The sequence below is a fragment of the Neophocaena asiaeorientalis genome, unplaced genomic scaffold, assembly GCF_003031525.2.
Source record: "Neophocaena asiaeorientalis asiaeorientalis breed wild unplaced genomic scaffold, Neophocaena_asiaeorientalis_V1.1 scaffold113, whole genome shotgun sequence".
NCBI lineage: Eukaryota > Metazoa > Chordata > Mammalia > Artiodactyla > Phocoenidae > Neophocaena > Neophocaena asiaeorientalis.
The window spans coordinates 4524109-4548491 of NW_020172316.1; the positions used below are offsets into that span (position 1 = coordinate 4524109).

A 24383-nucleotide genomic window follows, 5' to 3' on the forward strand; every position below is an offset into this window, starting at 1 on the left:
GGCTCCAGATGCGCAGGCTCAGCGGCCGTGGCTCACGGGCCCAGCCGCTCCGCGGCATGTGGGATCCTCCCGGACCGGGGCACGAACCCGCGTCCCCTGCATCAGCAGGTGGACTCTCAACCACTGCGCCAGCAGGGAAGCCCTTACAACATGGTTTTTAGTGTACATTTCCTTGGTGGTCAGTGCTCATTTTTGTTTGTTTTCACCCTGTTGCTAAAGTCCCCGCATCATCTGCCACTCTGCACCCCTTCCCAGCCTTAGTACATAACATATAGATTTCTTTTTTTTTTCAGGTAAGAAGTGAATTTATTTAGAGAGAAACACACTTTTCTTGTTGACAAATGTGTAGCAGATAGAATAAGGTCTTATTTGACCTCTAATAAACTTCCGTACAACACAAGTATTATACTTGACATTGATGACTCTAACATGTCTATATTAATCAAACCAACAAGCTAAAGCCACCTTCAACACCAGATATCAGTTTAGTACTGAATATTTTCCAGATGAAATGAACCTGAAATTCATTCTAGCCAGATTGTTTTCTATTTCTGAGTATTTATATAAGCACTTGTTTTTTTTTTTTTTAAGCCAATTAAGTAGAGCTCTTTTACAAATTCATTTTTGGCAATACCATACACCTACAACACACATATAGATACATATGAACACACAAACAAACACTGAGGTCTCATAGTTCCCATTCCAAAACGTCAGCCCTGAGTCAGGTACAACATAAACGCCATCATTTACAAGGGGTTGGATCCAAACTGGGCTTCTAACAGATGGAACAAATCAAGGTCACCTACCTAGATGGCTAAGCCCTTTTTACTAGTGTTTACAGAAAAGACACTTAAGATTTATATTTATCCTTGACAAGTTCTAAATTTCTTTACCCTCTTTTTTAAAATTTGCATTTACAAAGATGGCAGAGATAAGGGTTCCTGAGAAGACCACATAGGACATTTGTAACCCAAAGTTACAAGCAGGTTCCTCCTAGGATGACTTTGTTTCCCCTTTGTTTAATACTTACAAGCCTCTTAAGATAAATAGGGAAGGTTTGGGGAGTGGTAAAAGGATTGGTGGGCTTTGGATTACTTTTGAAGTCACACCTCTGGTCCCGTAAAGACTACATTTGTAAAACAAGGACAGTTTTGTTTTCTTTTTCGAAGAATTGAGTGGTTACCTCCATGATACTGAAGGACTGACATACCCATTCATATGTTGGAAAGTTTTACTTTTCTTTTTTTAGCTTAGGGGAGAAGGCATCTTCCAAAATTTTTATCGGGCTCTGAATATCAGCTATGGTCAGTTTAGTCAGACCAGTGGCCTCCTATTTTGGTAATCTACTTACAAACATTTTTGAGGATCTTCCCTAGGTTTAAGAAATTTGTACCTTATATTTAGACACTATATAACCCTTTTTACTTAATAATCACAGGCTGGATATCTTTGGCCAAGCCCGGAACCTCGATATTCCACATTCCAGGGTCTACTAAACTTCTATTTTAGCTTCAGTTTATCTTTTCCTTTTTGCTAGAACCATTTGGTGATGCGGGTGGTTCCCTTACCCCTCAAGAAACAGAGTGGCCCCTAACTTAGTTAACAATTCTCTTCCCAGTAAAAGGATGGGACAGTCAGGCACAAACAGAAAGGAATGTAAAAACAGCTGGCCACTGATCTTGCACAAAAGGGGTTCCAGGAAAGTGTGCCCTTGTCTCTTCCCTGACAACCCCATTACATAGTCCTTATGATTGTTAAGGTTTCCAATCCTTTGGGTTAAGACTGAGAAGACTGCACCAGTGTCTATAAGAAATTCTATCAAGTGGCCCACCACATCAATGAACACCCGAGGCTCGACATTAGTTATGTAGATGGTATCTTTAGGTAGAACCACTCTCTTGGCCTTGGGCCCCTTCAGTCTTCTGATTGCAAAACCATCAATGGCTGAGGGGCCCCCATCATTCTCTGGCATCTGGGGCATTCCCCCTTTCAATGCCCTGGCTGTTTGCAAAGGGCACATCAATCACAATCCTCCCTCCAGTGCCCCTTTTGTCCACACAGGGCCTTGTATGGGTACCCGTGGGCCTTGTGGTCTGCCAGGGCCAGATTGGCCCAGAAAAGCTGGCTTCCCCTTTGGTGGTCTCTGAGCAGTCAAAGCCACTGCAATCATTTGGGTCTTTTGCATGTTTCTCTCGGTGTGTTCAGACTTTTTGGCCAAATTCCTATTACTGAAAACCAAATAAGCCAATTGGAACAAATCATTCCTTGGAGTCTGAGGACCGCTTTCTGAATTTTGTGCCTGTTGTCTGGGCAGACTGGGCTATGAAATCCATAGCCAGAAGAGCCTATAACTCGGGGGAGGAGGGATCCACATTTGTTTGGGATCCATGGCCCTGTAGGGTGGATCAGTTAAAATGTCCTCTGTGACCTCCTAGAGTTTTCCCTCCGAGCTACGCACGCCTTAAATTCCTTTTGGTTTCCATTGCCTAGATACAAGGCCACGAAAATTTGAACATGGGGTACTTCACTCCATTTTAAATTTCCTAACTCATATTGTGGACAAACCTGATTACATAACCTACTAAGTTTTTTCCTTTATATTCCTGTTGTCCAAATCTTTCCCAATCTTGGAGTACATGGCCAAGAGGGGTATTGCTTGGGATTGATGCAGCCTAATGCATTTCATACAAACCTGAGGTGACATCTCTAACTCCTGAGCTATCCAAAATTCCACTTTCAAGTCAAAATCCACCGCGCAATTTGGTCAAGATTTGCACTTACAATTTTAGATGTTTTCCCTTCCAAGGTAGTCTCCCAACCAGGTGTTAGTGGCCCAAAAGTCACAAAGAAACAGCACAGAAGACATCCTTAATGGTGCTGATGATGAGTGGGAGTTGGTCTAGCTGTAAGTTGGGAATAAAGGGTCAGCATTTGTAAGGGTCAGAGGGAGGGGAGTAAAGCAATAAAAAGTACACCTTGGTGGTCACACAGGTCTTCTGGGGTTAACAGAAGAAAGAAAGAAAGAAATAGAGCAGGAATGAACAAGAATGCAAGAATGTAGGAGAAAAACCTCAGAGTCAGTAAGAGTATAGAGATGAACAATTCTGTCCTGGACCTGCTGTTGGATGTGCATAAGTACATGGGGTTGACCCACCGGTCAAAAAATGAGCAGACATCAGCAGTGTCCTCCCCAGTATGCCTGGCTCGTGGCATGTCACGGGCCTCTTTAGAACCAAGACCTAACTCTCAACATTTTCTTACCTTATCACTGTCCCTTCGTGGTTGCCAGCTGAAACCGTGCACCTCAGACTGGGACTTGAACCCACGTGTCAGGACTCAAACCCAGACAAAACCCAGACTGGGACTTCAACCCACGCAGCCAGGACTCAAACCCTGCCAAAACCCACAGTCTTCCAACTGAGATCACACACCTGGTTTCAGGACTTAATGAAGCTCAGGTTGTTGATGCCTCTTCACAGAAAGAATTCAGTAAGAGACAAAGTGATTGATAGCTAAGAAGTGGATTTATTTAGAAAGAAACACACTCCACAGACAGAGTGTGGGCCATCTCAGAAGGTGAGAAAGGCCTAATATATATATTTCTAATGATTTATTTTATAGCTGTACTGTATGTGGCAAATTACTGCGTTGATAACATCAAATTGAAAAACACTGAAATATGAAACTCTACTAGAACTGTATTTCAACCATCCCGTGTTCTGTCTCTGACAGCAAAAGTGAAGAGAAGTATATGAAGTGCCTGATTTCTCTCTCTGAGGTCAACTTTGGGAGGTTAAGGAAGTATCTGAAATAGTATCGTTTTTCACAATACATTTTCTCTATGAAGGAGTCTGAGTATGTGCTACATGAATAGTGGCGTGAGGCTGACCCTGGCCACGTGTGAAGGCAGTGATTTGGCAGTGCACTAAAACCTTCACCAGTGTGAGAATAAATGATGTCCCCATCTGTATATGTCCACAGTGGCAGGACGTCTGACACTCAGAGACAAAGGGGGAGGGACTGAGTCTGGACTGAGCAGAGGTTTGGAGGAGGGGAGAGCAGCTTATTACCGGGGTCCCCTTCTGCCTCCTTATAGGGGCCCCACTATGCACAACAGCCCTAGGAAACCCAAGAGAAGAATGAGCGGAGGAAACAGGGTTCTCCACTGCTTTCTATCCATCCACTCTGTGCCAGGAACATAGTATAAGTTAAACTTCTGCCATGAACCTTGACTGCTTGAAGTTTATTATATAGTGGCAGTGACAAACATGAAATGAATCATTATATGGTTTATCACATCACTGCCACTGTGACGAAAGCTACAAGGTGAGGGTGCAGAGTGCTTTCAGGGAGGATGACTAGAGCAATGTGCTGTAGCAACACCCATCACAAGAAAAGAAGAAAATAGAGCCAATTTTCTTTAAAGCATAACAATTACTATCAGAATAAATCATAAAATTCTATTTTCTCAGAGCAACAGTGGTATAGGTGATATCATAACAACGGCAAGGAATTTAGAAAACTTTGGCTACATGATAAATCATACACTGAACTAGGCATAAAATTTTTTTTATCATAAAGATGACAAGGAATCCCTGGAATCTCCCCCCACAAACCACCATCTTTTAATAATATATATTATTCCTCACAAAAAGAAGGAAATCGCATTTGCGCTCGTATGCACCTGTGTGGCTAGTCAATTATTCACAAAGCATCATGGATCTGATACATAGTTTCTCTACCTAATTCTGTTAGACAGTCAATTTGTAATGCTAAACAAAATGTGCACAGGAACCTTAAATATGGCATCACGGATATTCTCTGAGCATCCATTTATTTGTTTACTGAGGGATATTTAGAAAAATCAGATGTGGACACACATCATCTTAGCACATGTTCATCTGTCATCTGGAATTGCCAATAAATATATTATTTAAAGAGCAGTGGTTAAGAATAGAGACCCTGATAATGAGAGAATCTAGCAGTAGATCATGTAAATGATTACAGAGCTGTACAAAGATGACTACCAGACCAGCCACAAAAAGTATAACAGGAACAACTCTTGATTATTTGTTAATCCTTTAGGCAAGCGGTTCTCAAAATTTAGGGGGCATAAGAATTGCTGGATGAACCTATTAAAATACAGATCAGAGACTCTGATTAGAGGTTCTAACCATGTAATACAGGGGGAAACTCCAGAATCTGCTTCTTTAACAAGCATCCCAGATAACCCAAATGCTACTCTTAGACAGTATTCTGACAAACAAAATTTTGAACACTCTCCAAGTTATCATCATCAAGGATCATCCCCCTCTCTTGACTCCAGCCGTCCTGGACTACCTTCAGTTCCTAGAACAAACTATGATCTATCTCTCCCAGGACTTTTATATAAACAGTCCCCTTTCTAGGAATGATTTTCCCATACTTCTTGGGCCAACTCCAACTTCTTCTTCAAGTGTAAACTGCATCTCCCCAGGGGAATCCCCTGCCTCTGCAGACTAGGTTAGCAACTCTGGCCATACACTCCAATATACCCTTTACCTCTCCTTTTCAAACATGTACTACTCCTATTCAGTGTCTGTCTCTTCCCACTTGCTCCCAACTCCAAATCACGAGCTCCATGGAAGAAGACATCATGTTTGCCTTGGTAACCATTACATACCCAACACTTCTTACGGTGCTGGGCAGAGTGGCCACTCAGCATGATTTAATAACTGAAAAAATGGATGAATGTTAGTATGCAAATCTCCTCATGAGAGGCAATACTACCTGCAATTCCTCATTTATCTGTCATTTAGATCCATTTTTAAGAATAAGGTTTAGGGCTTCCCTGGTGGTGCAGTGGTTGAGAGTCTGCCTGCCGATGCAGGGGACACGGGTTCGTGGCCCCGTCCGGGAAGATCCCACATGTCGCGGAGCGGCTGGGCCCGTGAGCCACGGCCGCTAAGCCTGCGCGTCCCGAGCCTGTGCTCTGCAATGGGAGAGGGCACAACAGTGAGAGGCCCGCGTACCGCAAAAAAAAAAAAAAGAATAGGGTTTAACAGGGAAGAAGATAAGGATATTTATTTTGGGGAAGAAACGGGGGAATGTGAGGTTAAAAATAGCCCACCCTTCAACTTGCTCTGTAACTGGCTTGAGATAAAATGCTACAGCCCATGTTGATCTGGGGAATAAAAATGCTTCATGCACTGCTCATTTATGATCTGCAGATCATACATTGATGGCTACTTATCCTTATCAGCACAAGTTCTTATTGTTAAGAGTTATTAAACACCAACCATGTCAAGGGATTGGGAGAGGCTCATGGAAATTATCCCTGAAGATCTTGGGAGAAAAAAATGTGATGGTTAATTACAGATTATTAGATTTTGATACATTCAATTATGGCTAGTAGCATGATCTCTCAGAATAACAACAAAAAAAATTGAGAAAAATTATTTTCAATTGATCTTTATACATGAAGTCAACCAATGTACATTAAATAAGCCCTACTGAGTGCTAGACAAAATGAATAAAACAAAGGCCCTGTACCCAAAAGGTTTTTAATCTGGTTGGTGACTGTATCAGATTTTTTCTAAAAACACCTGGGCAACAAACAATGACAGATCTCAATATTACACAACAATGAACATCTGTTCTGTGTCTGCAAGGTTCAGCTTATCTACACTGGGTTCACTCATGCATCTGAATGTAACCTGGGGGTAAGCTAAACCAGGCTGATTTTAGCTGGGTCAACTTGGTTCTGCTTCATATGGCTTTCACCCTCATTCTGGGACCAGCCGCCTAGTCTGGGCCTGAGATTTCATGGTTCATAAACGTAGTCTTAAAAGTGCTTCTTCAAGTCTCTGCTTGCATCACATTTACTGATACCCTATTGGCCTAAGCTAGTCACATGCCTGAAATTAGAATCAAGAGGCAGTGAAAATACTTCACTTCTTGATAGGAAAACTTCAAAACCACATAGCATAGGGTGTGGATACAAGGAGGGGAGGAAGAATCAGGGTAAGTAATGCAATCTATTATAGTAATATAAGAAAGGAAACAAAAGATTAGGATCCAGTAACAAACTTTGAGGAGTGTCAGGATCGAGCAAATCAAATTTATTCCTTTGTTTTTGCACTCTGTTTTTAGTACAACTCTGGTGACTTATTTTAAAACCTCAGCAGTAAGTCAATGTTTGCTTAAGCTTTTCTAGTTAGTCAAATTTAACTTATCTGAAGGATCAAGAACTCTCCATAAGCCCTTATATCTAAAGTTTGCCCAACATTAGAAAAACATCAAGTAGCAAGAGTTTTAATACCATGGTATAATTGCTACGGAATAAAAGTGCCTTAACACTATTTGAAAGCTACTAGGTATTAGGATACTACAAGGAGGATGCTCTGAATTGTGTTTCCATTCCTTATTAAGATGCTTTGTGTAATTAGCAGTGTTTCTATCAGAATAAATAGTAATTTGGAATTCATCCTAATTAAAAGCCCAAATGAAAAAGAAGCATTAGTGGTGAGTAGAATATTAAAAGAGTCAAACTTCTCTAGGGTGGCTATGTTTGTGCAAGTCATTGCAATTTAAATCAAATCTATAGAATCCATGTGGAGTAAAGCAGAATAAATAGAGAGGAAATTTGTGGGAGGAGGAGCCAACAACACAAACAGACATCTAGCCAGAAGGGAAATTCATTTCCAGTTTTCCAAAAACTCTAAAAATCAAACTAAGTTCTGTATATATTATCATGAAATCTGCTTTGGCATCTTAAAAAATAAAAAAGTAAATACATGTTTTGAAAAAGTCATTATTCATTTTTTTGTTACTTAGTATCTTATACTTCTGATAAAGATGGATGCTACAAAGTGGAAAGTGTAACTTGATAAGATATTACAATACTAGAACTATGGATACCCCCTTCTATAGGGAAGGCTGTGAAAGCATGTCTGATATAACTTACCATGAGTATTCAAGAGAAGGGATCTCACCACATCACCTGGATCTAATTTGTTACTATGCTTCCAGCACCATTTGCTTCAGTGTCCACTGGTCATACAGCAATGATTTGGCATGCCCAAACAGAGTCACACTGAATCTAGATAATGATAACTGGTCTGGGACATTCAAAATTAGTTACTTATAATGTCTGTGAGAGAGTCAAACATGACAGTTCTGGTCTATGCCTACTATAGAAGCAAATAGTTGTTGGCTCAGGATAATATAAGTGTAGATATTAAGACCTTATAAGCTCCTACAAAACAGGGAAGATTCTGGTGTAGTGGGAAGAGCTATGACCTGCAAAAAATGAACCTCTTAGGCAGAAATACTGATCTCTAGCATTACCTCATACCATATGCAAAACACCTAAAATTATAAAACTTCTAGGAGAAAGTGCAAGAGAAAATCTTTGTGACCTCTGGTTAATCAAAGATTTCTTAGATAGGACAGTAATAAACTGGACTTCACCAAAATTAAAAACTACTCTTCAAAAGACACCATTAGGAAGACAAGCCAACGTCTGTTAGCAAAACACATACCTCTTAAAGTAAATGATTCAGCATATATAAAGAATTCTTATAACTCAATAAAAAGAGAAATATCACATTCTTTAAAAAAAATTACAAAAGATTTGAACAGATACTTTATAAAAGAAGAAATGCAGGTGGCAAAATAAGCACATGTAAAATTTCTCAACATCATTAGTTACTAGCTAAAAGCATAATATGCTTTTATGTTACTGTACATCTACTCTATTAGCTAACATTTAAAAAAACTGAAAACGCCAAGTGTTAGCAAGGAGGCAGCACAACTAAAACACTCATACATTGCTAGTGGGGATGCAAAATGGTACAACAATTTTGGAAAACAGTTCAGTAGTTTCCTGTAGAAGTCAACATATACCTAACAAATGATGCAGAAATTTCACTTCTAGATGTTTACTCAAAAGAAAAAAAATCTGTCTGTACAAAGACCTGTATAAGAATGCTATAGAATCTTTTTTTTTAATAATAGGCAAAAACTAGAAATAACCCACATGTCTATTAATTGGTAAAGAGATAAACAAATTGTGGTATATCTATAAAATGTAATAATATTCAGCACCAACACAAACTACCTCTACCTGCACCAATACAAAAGACTAGATACTTTAATATTTCACTTATATAAGAATCTTATAAAGGCAAAACTATAGAGAAAAAGAAGAGATGAGATATTGTCACTGATTGGGAGGGTTGAGGGGATTAACTACAAAGGGCCATGAGAAAACTTTTTGGGAACATGGAAGTCTTCTGTATCTCAATTGTGGTGGTGTTTACACAACTATTTACGTTTACCAAAACTTATCAAACTGTAGAACTAAACATGAGAATTTTACTCTATGTAAATTATATCTCAATAAATCTGACCTTAAAAAAAAGGAAGAAACAAACAAACAATAGTAGCTTAAACCAGGGTCATAAGAGAGGAAATGAAGAGGAAAGGAAGAGTGGATGGGAGGCTGACCAAAATGGTGATACACGTAAAAGGATACAAACTCAATTATACAATGAATAGGGCCTGAGGATCTAATGTGTACAACTTAGACGTTCACACCAAAAAGAGGAAGGTAAATATGTGAGGTGATAAATGTGGTTAATTAACTAAATGGGAGGAATATTTTCACAATGTGTGCGTATATCAAATCATCGTGATGTACATTTTAAATATCTTCCCGTTTTATTTGCCAATTATACCCCAATAAAGCTGGGAAAAGAGTAACTGAAATTAAATAAGATAATATTTGTAAAGAATTTAACACAGTACCTGACAGACAGTATGGACTTAATAAATGTTAGCGCTCATCATTTTTAGCTTGCCCAGGTTAAAGTTTGTGGAGCAAACAAAATCAAGTATGAATAACACCAAAGAACTAACTACAAATAGTGTTAGGGAAGCTTAGTTTTGTCTCTAGACATTAGCATAGTTTTTGCTTTCTTTTCAACAAAGCTTTGTAGAAGAACATATAAAATGTCTATGATTAATTAACTCCTCCAGTACATCTTCACTGAGTGCCAGACATCATGCTACACCATAATCTAATGGTAAATAAGATACCATTTCCACTCTCAACAATTAACTTGTAACATAGCAAGTAAGACGTATAAGTAAACATGCAATGACAATAAAGGGGAACCTGCTATAATACAACAACTGACCCCTCCCACTAGAGACTTAAGCATAGAAGTCAAGAAAAAATTTATTATGGAAATTCTAAGTAAACTGAGGTAGGAAATTATGTAAACCTGGTAGGAAATTACGAATACAGTGCAAAGGACAGGTAATAGTAGGTTGTGGGAAGATGGAAGGGAAGAAGAACATTTTATGCAAAAGGCAGAGTTTGCTTGAAAACCCAGACACAAATGTTGCCACAGTGCATTCCCGGTATTACTACAGTTGAGGAAGGAAGATGTGTGCTGGAGCACACAGAACTGCAAGGTGAGGCTGGAGAGGAAAACAGGGTCCAGGTTAGTTTGGGCTTGGCAAAGCATCCTAAGGGTTTTGAACTTTATCCTTAAGATTATGGGAAACCATTGAAGTATTTCAAACTAGGAATGATCCATTCTGATTTGTGCTTCGGAAAATTACATTGGCTTCAATTTGGAGGACTGAAGAAAGTGGGGATCAAAAGAATGGAAAGACCTATTAGAGGCAGTGCAGTGGGAATGGAGAAAAGTGAAGGATTCAACAAACTCTTGTAAAAGTATAAAATTCGGCGACGGATTGGGCATCATTGAAAGAGTGGTAATAATCAAGAATGATGCCCACATTTCCTACTTAGGCAACTTGGAGGATGATGATGCCAATTATTAGAGCTAGGAAATACTGGAGAGGGAGCATGATGAAAGGGAAGATGAATACATATAATAATATATATGGTCATAATATAAAAATGCTACTAGTCGTATGATATATCCAGCTCTTAAAAAAAAATAGTTCTTAAATCCTGAACTGTAATTCTTAAAACGTTAAAAACCTTTAAACTTTTTACTTTATGGATTATTTTCTTCCTAAGTCTATTGGCACATATTATTGTCAGAAATGGACACTAAGAACACTGGCAGCAAAAACTGCTTATTGCAAAAATGATGGTTAATGACTCATAATTTTCCTTTTTGCTTTTTGTGCTCAAGAAAGAAATCAGCCACATACCTGAGTATTAGGTGAAATTCAGTTTTACTTCTTGTAAATTGCCCTCTTTCTTCTTTACCCAGCTTTACCCATGACTTTGTTTCCTTTCTACATAGCTATGCAATTATCTGCTTATATTCATATTGATTGTTTTCTGTCACCTAGTATCATGTCCTTCTACCTTGAGGACAGAGATGACGCTTAGTTATTTCAAAGGATCCAAGTACCTTAGAAAATTTTATGAATTATTTGAGTACTTAATCAACATTTGCTAAATGAACAGCATCCAAATCCTTCAGTCTGAGTGGCTAAGGAATCTGAACTTGCTCATCTAATAATCTGACTTCAGAAGTCATTCCATTTTCTTTATACTTTGTTAAATCCTTTAGCACCAATCTATATTATTAGAACAGATGATGAAGTCTTATTCTGAAAAATCAATCTTTATTTGATCTGTCTGACCTTGTTCCCTTTATTTTCTTTCTAATTATTTAACCTTAGTCCTTTTAAAACTTTATGAGGAAAGATGATTTATCCTTCAAGATGCTTAGTCACGCAGACGTTAGAACACTTAAACTATAGTTGTCCAGGGTGTGAATAAATGGGTGTCTTTTTTGAGTGATGAGACCACAACACATCTTCCTAGTTGCAAAAGCACCACCAAACACATAAACCATAAAAACCAAAATATATGACTTTCCTCAACCGTCACATCTCAGTTGTAAAAAGTTAATATGCTCAGGTGAAGCCACAATATGGTGTTACCAGAACTGTACAAGAATGCTGTAATCAGAACTTGAATTATTTTGGCTTTGGTGATAAATGTGACTTGTGGCATGGTTCAAACTGGTTCATTTTAAATTCACTACACCTGCATACTTTCCTGGTACCTAAAAGATTCTTGTTTTTTCTTTTTCTTTTCTTTTATTAAAGTTATGCTGTCTGATTTAGCAAGTGGTGTTCTGTGATCGGGTTCTAGTAAAAGATTTAGTCTATTCATACACATGCTATCTGAAAAAAAATCCATATCCTCTATCTTAGATGAAAGACATAAAAAGCAAAAGGAAGGACACTGAAACTGAGTGTTCACCTTGAGTCACTTCTGAATGTGATCCAGCACAGGAAATGGCTGCAGAAGCATCAAGAACATCAGTGCTATCTGAGCAAGTCTTACCTGGCAGCACGGCAGAGTTCTTGACTCATGGAGGAATTCGGTACGGAGTTTGGGGAAAAAAAGGAAATACATTCTAGAACTTCTACCTATCAGTATTTGCCTTAGAGCAGTAAGGTAGTCTAGTAATTAAGAACTAATGGGTAAAATTTGTTCAAAAATGTCAATGAACACCTGCTTGTTTGGAAGCATCTCTTTTCAATATCATATACTTTTATAACTTATATGCCTCTGAATCAAAAACCATCAAGCATCACTTGACTGTATTATAACAATTATGAACATGGTCAGTTGGTATATGTGCTTCTCCCCTAGAGTATGTATGTGCATAAACAGGACCCCTTAGCAAAGTTTAATTCATGCCTTGAATCTCAAATAATTCAAAACTTGGTCCTATTCCAAGGCCTATAGATCTTCTTTGGTAAAATCTGAGTTGCCTCCAAACATTTCATATATTGGACTTCTTTATAAAATGGGATGTGTCCATTAATACATTTTCTATATTTGAGAAATTGTATATTTTAAACACGTGATTTAAAAGAGCTGGCCAAAAACTGACTCAGAAATAAATTCCTTGCCTTTCAGATTTGACAGATGCAGGAGGCCTATAAAGTGGACCAAGGAGGGACAAAGAACTAGCTCATGGGTGGGAACCGCCTATGAGTAGGAAGGGCATGAGAGACATGTTCCTTTGTGAAATAAATTAGGTGTTTACCTACCTCTCGTTTGGCTCTCTATGAAATAGAGAACCTGCATCAATTACTTTCCCATATCATCAATTATCCTCTGATAAAAATAATTCAGTTTTCTGAAAATATAAAGTTCTGAAATGGTTCCATGCCCAGGAAAATGAACTCTTTAGTACTGAAGTGAGCATGGAATAGATAGAAACACTTCTTTCTTGATGATTATAGGGAATGTGGGCTAATTGACAGTGTACCATGTGGAATAAAAGAATTCTTTGATTGTGATATCTACATATGCTAAACAGCTAATGCAAAAACAATGAACTTTTGGATAAGTTGTTATAAGAGTAAACAAGATGATGTGTGTGTGGGAAAAAAAAGAGTAAACGATGAGAAAGAGCAAAAAGAAGGAGAAAATAAAAATCACAATTTAGAGCAGCTGTGCAATCTGAGGGACTCGGCAACTATTTTGGGTCAACACCAATTCAACATCTCTTTAAGGTACAAAGAGCCTCCACTGTGAATGTGACTATGTGCTGACACAGAAGCCTATCCGATAGCCTATGTATAAGTGATAGCGAAGACAAAACAATTAAGACAAACATTTCAGCACATAAAGGGTTATAAAGCACCAGATCGCATAAAGCTTAGCCACTTATTCTCAAGAATTCTGGATAGTCTGCATTTAACTGTATTCTTACTTGAACTGGGTTCAAACATTTTATGTATTTGAAACTCTTGGTTCAATTAAAATCAAATGCAAAACATAATACCTGAAACAAGTAAAAATAAAACTTCTTAGTTTAGGGGTGAGAGGTAAGATTGGTGGCCTGAAGTCCCACCTACTAACAGCCTTTTATTCCTGCCTTGCCTGGGTGCTAGCTCCCCAGGGAAGTTCTGTGGAACCTCTATGGCTCTGAGGAGCCACATGACTGAAACATTTAAAAAGAAAAGCATTTTGGTCATATAGATTGGAGATATTTTCTGCTCAAATTAGACCTACTGTTTGTCAACTCCCGGATCCCTGACAAAAAGACAAGACTTGACTCACATCGATATCTAGCTAACATGGCAGATTCAACGAATCTGTTCATCACTGCTGTGTCTTAACCCTGCTAAAGTGCTGGGAAATCAACATCATCATCATCCACGAAGACAAAAAAAAAAAAAAAAAACCCAAAAAAAAAAAAATCCACAAAGTAAAGTTAATGTCAACAAATTGTAAGAAGATAGAAAGTTGAAATCTGTAGGCCCTATGAAAGTGAACTGATTTGTGCCACAAAACCCCAGAAAGACTAGAGAATTGGAGACACCAGGTTCTGAAGATGGGAGTCAAAAGAGGGGCTATAGACAAGAGGGTTATTTGAGCTAAGCAATTACCCCTCAATTACCTTTCCAGGAAATAAAAGGTTTAATCTCTAGTGAGGCCTCAGACTCAAAGATATCTTCTTGTAAAAGAAAGGCTCTTAGCCCTCTTTCTCTATTTAGCTACCAGAACACTGGAAATGGGTGACTCCACACAGGTCAGAGGCAACAGGAAATGCTAAGATGATGGCTTTGCACCGCTCCTGGAGGGCAGCCAGTCTAGAACAAAACAGAGAAGAGAGGGCTACCAGAAAGCCTTCTCCAGGAAGGACACTTCTCCTTACTAGCTTTAAAGAATTGTGTAGAAGTGTTAGTACGATAATAATAAACTATTAAAAATAAAGAATACTCAGTGCTTGATTACCATTCAGTTGGAAAGCAACAAACATAACTTTGGAAAACTAGATTTCTAAAAATCATTTCTTCTTGTTCTTCGAAAAAATAGTTACCTTCTCAATTGTGTCCTGTCTAGATTAATAAAAAATCATTCTGTGTTTTTAATGACTACTTTGGGAAGAGAGAAGTGATATGAAATCTTACAAGGAAAGTTAGGACTAGCAATAGATACCGCTATTGTTATGGATAATTCACCCACAGATAATGCAGATGGTCTTTACCATTCAAATAGAATTCCTCCTTTGATCATGTATTGCCCAAATTGAATTTCTGTACACATGACACCGTTTTAGAGTATAATGTAAAAAAAAAAGGAAAAAGAAGAAAGCCAAATCATTTTCCTTCATACCCTGTATAAATGGAATTTGCCCTCTTTAAAGTCTTAGAGTGGTTACTTACTTTCCGGCAAAACCATCTGTAAAGATTTCCAACTGGAAATGTATTTTGCATGATAACAGGTTGAAGTCATGAATCGCTTGGTAACTCATTAGAGTAACTAGCATCAAAGGATCCCTTAGGAGTTTGGGGGAAAGGTAGTTAAGCAATTAATGAAGTTATTTAAAATCCTGCTATGGTTGAGCCTGTTTTGAGGACTGCTGGGGATTAATATTTATTTAATAGATTGTCTGTTTCCATGCCAAAGAAAGAAACGTGACAGAAGTCACCCAAGTCTAAATGTAAAAAAGGTAGCCCATTTGAAGCATATTTTATGCTGGTAGTTGACACCATTATAGTCTGTACCATTATATCACCATACAAAAGTCATCATTCTCAAGCTGAAATTAACATTGCTGTTGTTTTCGATTAGAAGAATTGGCTCTAAATCCAGCAATTCTCTGCAGTGATTTATATTTTAGTAGCTGCCATTTTGCACCAGGAGGGAACATGTCAGAGTATAACCGCTCTCTGATGAGACATAAGCTATTAAAATTGATATGAGATGGCAAAATGGGAGAATAGCAATGCAGGGGTAAAGTTTTCACGTGAGAACAGTCTGTTATGACTTCATTCCTGAGACTCTCCGCTAATCTTTATGTTTGATTCAGAACCTAGTTCTTTTCATGGAAATGTACAGGATGAGAACCATTTCTTGCATAAAGTACTGAAAATGTATTAGGTGCTAGAAAGATTGTAAGAATATATGACGGCTGAGTTGATTGACAGAATGAAAGCTCCCAAAGACATTTTAGGAATTTCCTTAATTGTATCAAGATTTACTTTCATACGTGATAGCCCCACTTTATCACTAATCTGTTTTAAAGAGTAGTTAGTGATTTCACCCTGAGGTCCAGGACTATGAACTCAGAAAAACTCATAATCTTTGACCGTATTATTTAACTCTTAAACTGTCTTTATCCCTGAAAACAATCAGAGGCCTCTGAAATCTCTATTTTGGATCTATTTTGCTCACCCTTGAAGCACTTCAAAATAGGGCCACCTTTAGAAGATAATATCGTATGAGTTTAAATGTTGGAGGGCAAGGGCTGCTTCCTCTTCATTTTCATATCTGTGGCACAATACCAGACACCTAAATTCATGAATAAAGTCCCATAAGTGTTAAAGTCTACGGTAACATTATTATTAGTATACACAAACATTAAATACCAATAAATAAAGCCTTTGGGGGTTGATTCCTATCTCTGGGTCTTGAAGAAAATGTCTTGTAGGGCTGGGACACTCCCCATACCCTACTTCCGGGATGCCTTTTTACTCCAAGTGTTCATGTTTGCTCTCAAGGACGGGTTATTCTCTTGTCTAGTCTCTAAGAGATGGAGTTGCTGCCAAAGGTTGGTAACTGTTTGTATTATACTACCTCCGGTTTGCACATCCCTCTGTCCAATGCAAAACAAATAAAAAATAAAATCATCACCTTCTAACTTTGTAGCCATGGTGAAGTGGAATGTAAGTTTGGAGATGGGAGAGTAGAGTGCTTGTCTCATCAAAGGCACTAGTCAAGTGATTGAGACGGTAGTGAGACATAGAAACAAAACTTTTGGCAACAGCATCTAAGCATCAGGAAACCAGCTCAAATGCCTACATCATCATAAGGTCAGGATCTTGAAGTGCATAGTTAACCCCTGTGAAATGTCATACAGAATAAGTAAGGCAAGTTAGACAAATAAAGCATGTGAACAAGGGGTCTTCGTTATTACGACTGAATCACAAGAAAGCATTTCAGGCCATAGCATCAATTTACAGCTCGGCATCTAGGAATAATCCAATGCCCAAATGCCAAAATAATGTCACCTGTTAATAAGTTAGCAAACCTATTAGGTTAATCCCATGGCAATCATTTTTCTCACATGTAACATTAAAAACACTGTTTTTACCCAGTTCAAGTAAGAATACAGAAGATGTGGGCGAACCTGTGTATACTATCCCCTTTACCCTACTTCTCACCATCTCCTTCCCAATCACCCATTTAAAAATAGATAAACCAAGAACCTCCTGTCATTGTCCTTGGAAGGTACGGTCATTTTGTGCCTGAGTAAAGGCCACTGTATAAAATAATAATAGTATTACTGTATCCAAGAGAGAAGTTCTGAGAAGGATTTTCACCATGCAACAATTCAGAGACCCTCTTCATCTGTCTGGAGGTTTGGTACTTCTCATCGGCGACTCTACCAATCAAAATAGGACACATTTGGACCTTTCTCCCGGATATTTGAATGTCCAGGTCTCTCACAGGTACATTTTCCTCTTCTCTATGGTTATTCCTCCCCTGATCATAAGAGCAACCAGCTATATAACTTAGTCTATTTTGAATACCACCTAGTCTGCTTTCCTCATTCATTCTCCATATCTAGTCTCCCCGTACAATGCTAGTGTTTCTATAGAAACACCATTTAAGCTTGGAATTTTATCTTTTTGACTCCTTTCTCTTGTCTGACATTCCTAATCACAGTTTCTAAACTATTCACAAGCTTCCATTATCTCTTTCCTTCTGTGATTGTAATACTCTTCTAAAGGGCATCCTGGATTCTAGTCCTTCTTCTGCTCCCAACCATCTGTATGTACTCTCAGTATAATCTTTTCAAAATTAATCTCCTGGTTATTTTACTCTCTGCACACCATAGCAGACAAAATGCATGATACTGCTTGTCACACCAGTCACACAGAAGGATTGCATTTCCAAGCCACTAGGTTGGAACCACATGGCTGTATTCTGGCACATAGAAACATGAATTGACACAATGCATCACATCTGGTGATGACACCTGAGAGCCACTTTCACCTCTCCCATCTCTCTCTTTCCCTTCCTTGATGATCTGGGAAGCCATGTCATCAGAGGGCAGCAGCATCAGATTGAGGGAGCCTGGATACCCAGCTGATTGGAGAGAAGAAAGACATGACCACCCCACGGCAGACTTCTCACAACCAAGAAATAAATGTTCTTATACTAAGTCACTGACTTTTCAGGATTTGCCTGTTGCAGAACTTGAGTTATTTACTTAATATTCTCTGAAACCTTCATTTTATTTCCAGGAAACAACCTGTTACTTAGACAATTAAGGTTCTTCTTGATATGCTTCTAACCAAGCCAAGTGTGGATGAGATGCCAGACCCTGAGTTTAATATTTTACATATAACCTCTCATTCACCTTTATAACAACCTAATGAGGGAAACTCAGGTTCCAAGAGGTTAAATAATTTACACCAGCTCACACAGCTAACAGAGTGGGTGGGACTAACACCAAAGCCCACGCTCTTTTGACTACACCTAATTTTTCTATCTCTTTGGCCAGTTGCTCTCCTGCTCTGTCGTCCAATACACTTGAGACTGCCTCACATCATACCTTCCTTTAGCTGTGGGTCTAGTTAGAAATAGGGCCTCGGTTGCCTGGGAGTGATTACAAGCACTGCAGAAGTTCTTTCCGATTAGAGGGGCAGCTATTGAGCTGCGCTCATTAAAGAACTGTAGTGCACCACGTAAAGGGAGCCAGGTTTCGTGCCACAGTTTCTGGGGTCACAGCAGGTCTATCAGCAACAAATCTTACTGCTCTGTGAAAGGACGTTATAAACCAATACACGTGAAGGAGCCTCGAGAAGTTACGCAGCCCTGTGCAAACGTGCAGTGGCGGTGTAGATTTACTTTCTCCCTAAGTCTGGGAGTGACATCACCTGGCCACCGAGGCAACAAACATTAGGAGCCTTCCATCCTGACTATCAAACTCATCTAATAATGTTTCCATTAATAGCTGGCAAAGCTCCGCTGAGAGCTGTAATAATCCCAGGGAGCTGTGTGAGCCGTTCTGAAGAACAAGTGTTGGTACAGAAACAAAGCAGAATTGAGAGCTCATCAACAGTCCTGGGCAGACCTAGCTTCTAGGGCAGAAGTGGGCTTCATGTGCAAAGATTTATATCGGGTTAAAACATCCTATTTTATTTAAACAGAAAGTCTCTGTTGGTAGCCACACAACTTGGACCAGATAGGAGATTTTCTGCGTGTTACTCAGCGTAAGGACATGCAAAAGTTTCCCAATATGATATTCTTATAACTTGGAAAAATTAGCAACTCCTACCATGCAACCCTTGGATCATGTGCTAATGAAGAAGATGCTCTAATAATTAGGCTTAAAGCCCACTGAATGTAACACCTTCCAATTAGCACTCCCCAGCATGAATACCGCCATTATCATTAAACAACAAAGACAAAAATGGGTATCAATCCACATAATAGAAAATAATTGATGAAGTTGGAGGGCGTGATTATTTGTGATTACTTTACAGTCATGCACAGAAAGTAGGAGAACCACAGCTAGTGGTTAATCTCTGGCTACCTCTTTGAAGATAATGAAATTGGCTTCCTACTGATGATTATTCATTAACAATTAATTCTTTCTCAGTGATCTGCCTCATTTTCAGCTTCTCACTACAAACATGCAATGGAATAATTACAAGTGGAAATGAAAAAGCAATTAGTGGCAGATAATGCCAACATCTGATTAAAAAACAGTAGAACAGATTAGCAGTTCTATAACTGCAAGTCTGCTGCCTTCAGTAGGGAGGTGTAAGTCACCCAGTTATATTGCACTTCAAGCTGTGCTTTCTCTTTTATTGCTTCCCCTCCATCATGGTCTGCCACATTACACGCTTCCTCTTATTCTAGGGGGCATTGGCTTGTTGTAAATACTTTCTACAGACTAAGTAGTATTTGAGATGATTTGTGATCCTCCATGCTGAAATTCTAAAAGGCACTGTCTCGTAATATGATGCTAAAACCTGTATCTATATACCTTTCTTTGGGGATCACAGAAAATACCACCATACATTTCTTTACATTTGTTTCAGCTTAACCCCTGTTAAGTGTCTTCAGAAGAAGAGTATCACTAAATCGAAAACAAGCACCTTCTTTAAGCAGTTTGGCTCTTTTCCTACCTGCATCCATGGTTGTCTTGGTCTTATAGGTTGGTTTCTCGCCTTGCAATAATGTGGGACACAAACTGACAGTGGATTTTTACTTAACATTTACTAAGGGTTAAGATCTGGCTGCTGTATAAATAATCCTTCAATAAAAGGCTTATAATTTCACTGTTCTCAGCGTTCCAGCTGGTGTGTCAGCACTTCATACGATGTAGAACTACGCAGGGAGTGTCAAAACCATCAATTCAGGAGGCAAATAAAAGCAATTCTCTTTAAAATAACTTGGCATATGTGTTGATATGAAGGTCTGATAAGATCTTGTCATTGAATCTGACATGGTAGGAGTGTAGACCAGAGCTGCTTTAGGAAATCAGCTTTTGGAAAAAACTATGTACTTAACTATAAAATTATTCGGTTTTTATTATTTTACCAGATCCACAAAGATCAAAATAATAAAGAAAGAAGGCATGAAATGGAAATAAAGCAAATTTTGATGAGCTGATATTTAGCTGATATGTACCAGTAATGGTGTTCCTTATGACCAGTTAAATATCTGTTAAGACTGGTCATTTCTTGTTCAGCATGGCTGTGGAAGATTTTGGATATCACCCTTTAATATAATAAAATGTTATTAAGCATCTTTTATGTACCTTGAACTGTGTAGGTACATTGATATTAGACGTAGTATCCTAGCCTTCCACCAGCTCAAAATCTAGTGGGAGAGAAAGACATGTACATAAGTGGAATAAAATGTGACGATTGCTACATCTGGGGCATTTACAGGGTATGAAAGGGAGTGTGACAAGGTACAAGCAGGAGCAATAGTGACTAGAAAGACTTTGTAAGCAGATAACGCTTGAATTAAATCTTGGAAGGTGTTTTTCTTGCAGGGAACGACAGAGCAAAGGGCATTACAGGAAGTGGGGAATATATGAATCAAGGCACAGAGGTAGGACACAGGCTGGCATGTTTGCAGAATGCTGGTGATTAAGTACAGCCAGCCAGCAGGGGGTCAGGATGAGGCCTGCAAAGAGAGAAGCTGGAAAGATAGGTAGCCCCCTCACGGAAGGCTTATATGCTGTGCTAAAGAATTCAACTTTAGGAATTGAAAACCCTTCTGTTTCCTCAGGCAGGTATTTATTAAGATAAAATTTTTATGTCTCTACAGAATTCAAAACTCACAAGTCACACACATACGTGATGGAAAGTTCTCTATAAAGCCTAAGTATCTTGACTTGAAACGTGGTTGTGTATTTCTTAGAGTAGTAACATAAATTGATTCATAAAGACAATGCACCTTGGAGCTATCTCTTTAGTATCTTTATTCTGGAAAACTAAAATTCTGTCACATCAATGGGAAAATCTCTGAAAAGTAGGAATAGAACTATTATGCCTTTTATAAATTAATCACATACTTTGATTTTGTAAAATGCAAAGTCTAACAAGGTCTCACTAGCTATGTGATCTTAGTGAAAATTATTTAATGTCTGCATGCCTCAGTTTTCTCACAAGTGGGTTGTATTTGTTAAGGAGCTTAACTAGAGAACAGGATCGATTAATAAACCAGAAACCTTCATCTGCTTATGAAGTCTCTCCGAGATTCATATGCCACAAACCTTCCATTAGGAAGTCTGGTTAAATATAGCAAAGATAGAACCAAATAAAATGAAACATCAGTGACCTTCTTAAGAGAAGATGGATTGCAGGTGAAAGTAAAGAAATACATTTTTGTAAACTCTGCTAGGTGCTCACTTACATACCTTGACTTGGAGGGGTGAGAGAGGAGGTGAGGGCAGGCCATGGGAGAGACAGGGACCAACAACCTTGAAGAACTTTTCTCTCTGATGTGGATCAACAGCACTGTTAAACTCCCCATCGGAGCTGGAAGAAGAGAAACGCATAACCTTATCAAACTCCAAGTCGGGGGTGTCACGATTTTTCCGGACGTAGATTCTCAGTACTGTGAAGGGTCCAGTTGATATTAGGAACCTCCTTATGAATCGTAAAGTAGCCCCTCATCTGGAGTAGTAAGGCGGGCTCTGAAAGAAACGTTGACCAAACCCTACTTAAAGGTATGCATCCTTTGTCACAAACCAATACTAATCAGAGGTGGTGCGTGCGCGCGCACGTGCACACACGCACACACGCGCGCACACACACACACACACACACACACACACGCGAAACCCAATTCTTTTAAAATCAATTTTCTCTGCTCAGTGCTTGCACCTCTTCTCATCTTTAATTTACACTGATCCCTCAAGTGGTTTTAAAGCTCATCTCTACGCTGATGATTTCCAAATTTATAACTACAGTTCTGACCAAGTGTGAACTTGATTTGTGGATGCCCCGCCCACTCAAGCAGCTTCACGTGATGACTAATGAGTATCTCAGAGCATTAGGTTTTAAACTTGACTCGATTCCAGTTCCTCCTCACATCTGTCCTTCTCCCTAAGTTTTCTTCATCAGAGAATGACAGCGAAAACCCAGGGCTTGCCCTGGACCCTTCTCTTTATCTTATACTCTAAATCTAACCCATCAACAAATATTGTTTACTTTGCCTTGAAAGAGTATAAGAATCTGACAACATCTAATCTCTTCCATTGCTACCACCACTTACAGGCCTCTGGCTATCATCCAAACCTCTGCAGTAGGCTTCTACCTTGTCTTCCTGTTCCACTCTTGCCTACCCTCTCCATTGGCAAAGGAATCCTTTAAAACACAAATCTTAATACTTCCCTATTCAAAATCTCACAAGGCTTTGCATCTCAACGTAAAATCCAAATGCCATGACCACCAAGCCTAGTTGTGATTGGGCCCCAGGCCACTTCTCCAGTCTCATTCCCTACCACTCTTCCCATCACTCATTCTCTTGGCTTTCTCAGGGCTCTCTTTGTTGAGGGGATGAGAGACTAAGTTGGTTCAGGGAAGACAATCAAGAATTCCGTTGCAGACACATTGATTTTAATGTACTTGTGACATGTCCTAGGGACGTCAAGAAGGCAGTTTCAACGTGGATCTGGAGTCCCAGCAGGAAGGTCTGAGACTAGAGATATATATTTGCACGTCATCTGCACATAGCGTCATTTGAAACTCTTGGCATGGATGTCCCAGAGAGAGGAGATAAGGGATCTAGAACCACAGTATATCAAAGTCTGGTAAAGAAATATGACATTATAAAAGAGAATGATAAGCAGCTTCCAAGAGGGAAGGGGAAAATTGGGAGAGTGATTTGGTAGAAGCCCAGGAGGTGAGAAATGCGGACAGCTGGTATCAACAATTCTCTTTCAGGAAGTTAAGATAGCGAGGAGGAGATGACGCAGTTGTGGGAGAGTGACGTGGGGTCATGGAAAAAATGTTATTTTTATGGGTGAGATTTGAACATACTTAGAAGCTGATAAGAATTGTACATTTGAAGGGAGAGTGATAATAAGTAAACGTTTTTTTAAAGAGGGAGGGAAATAAATAACATCACTAGTTTGAGAAGGTGGGATGCCTTGGAATCAGAAACACAGCTGACAGCTTAGAAAATAAACATTTAAGGAGTTTTTCAAAAAATATTTGATGGTGGATGTCTAAATACAAATATTATACCTTAAAATTACAAGAGAAAAAAAATAAATGAAAGAAATCTCAGGTAATACAGTTAAAGGAAAATAAAACAAACAGAAAACACTGAGAAGCAAATAAAATTAAAAGACAAAAGTACAGAGAGAGAGATAAGGAGTAGGAGAGAGGGTCATTCTAAAAAAAACACAATAAAAATTATATATAAAATAGATAACTAATAAGGACCTACTGTATAGCACAGGGAACTCTACTCAGTACTCTGTAATGGCATGTATGGGAAAAGAATCTAAAAAAGAGTGGATATATGTATTTGTATAACAGATTCACTTTGCTATGTACCTGAAACTAACACAACATTGTAAGTCAATTATACTCCAATAAAAATTTTAAAATAAAATAAAACAAAACAAACCACCACCACACACACAAAAAAATAATAGGATAAATCCATTACTGAAACAGATTTCCAAATATCTGGTCAAAAAATGAAAACCTATATGCTACATACAATAGATCTATAAGTGACACACATAATAAAACAAAAGAAAGAGTGAATGAAAGGAAAATGTTGGAACATATTTATTATTTATTTATTCATTTAGCAGTTTAACTTGTTTTAAAGATGGCTACAGTCTAAGATGAAAGTATAATTGTTATAACCTTAAATGCTGAAT

The 24383-nt window shown here is 38.6% G+C and overlaps 1 long non-coding RNA gene across 1 annotated transcript in view; it reads right to left on the minus strand.

The window, feature by feature from the left end:
- The window catches only part of LOC112414200 (uncharacterized), a 246005-nt gene that overhangs the window by 93001 nt on the left and 128621 nt on the right, over positions 1 to 24383 (minus strand). Inside the window, exon 3 of the long non-coding RNA XR_003006105.1 lies at positions 21900 to 22020. This is a non-coding gene — a long non-coding RNA (uncharacterized LOC112414200). The remainder of the gene's footprint in view (positions 1 to 21899; positions 22021 to 24383) is intronic.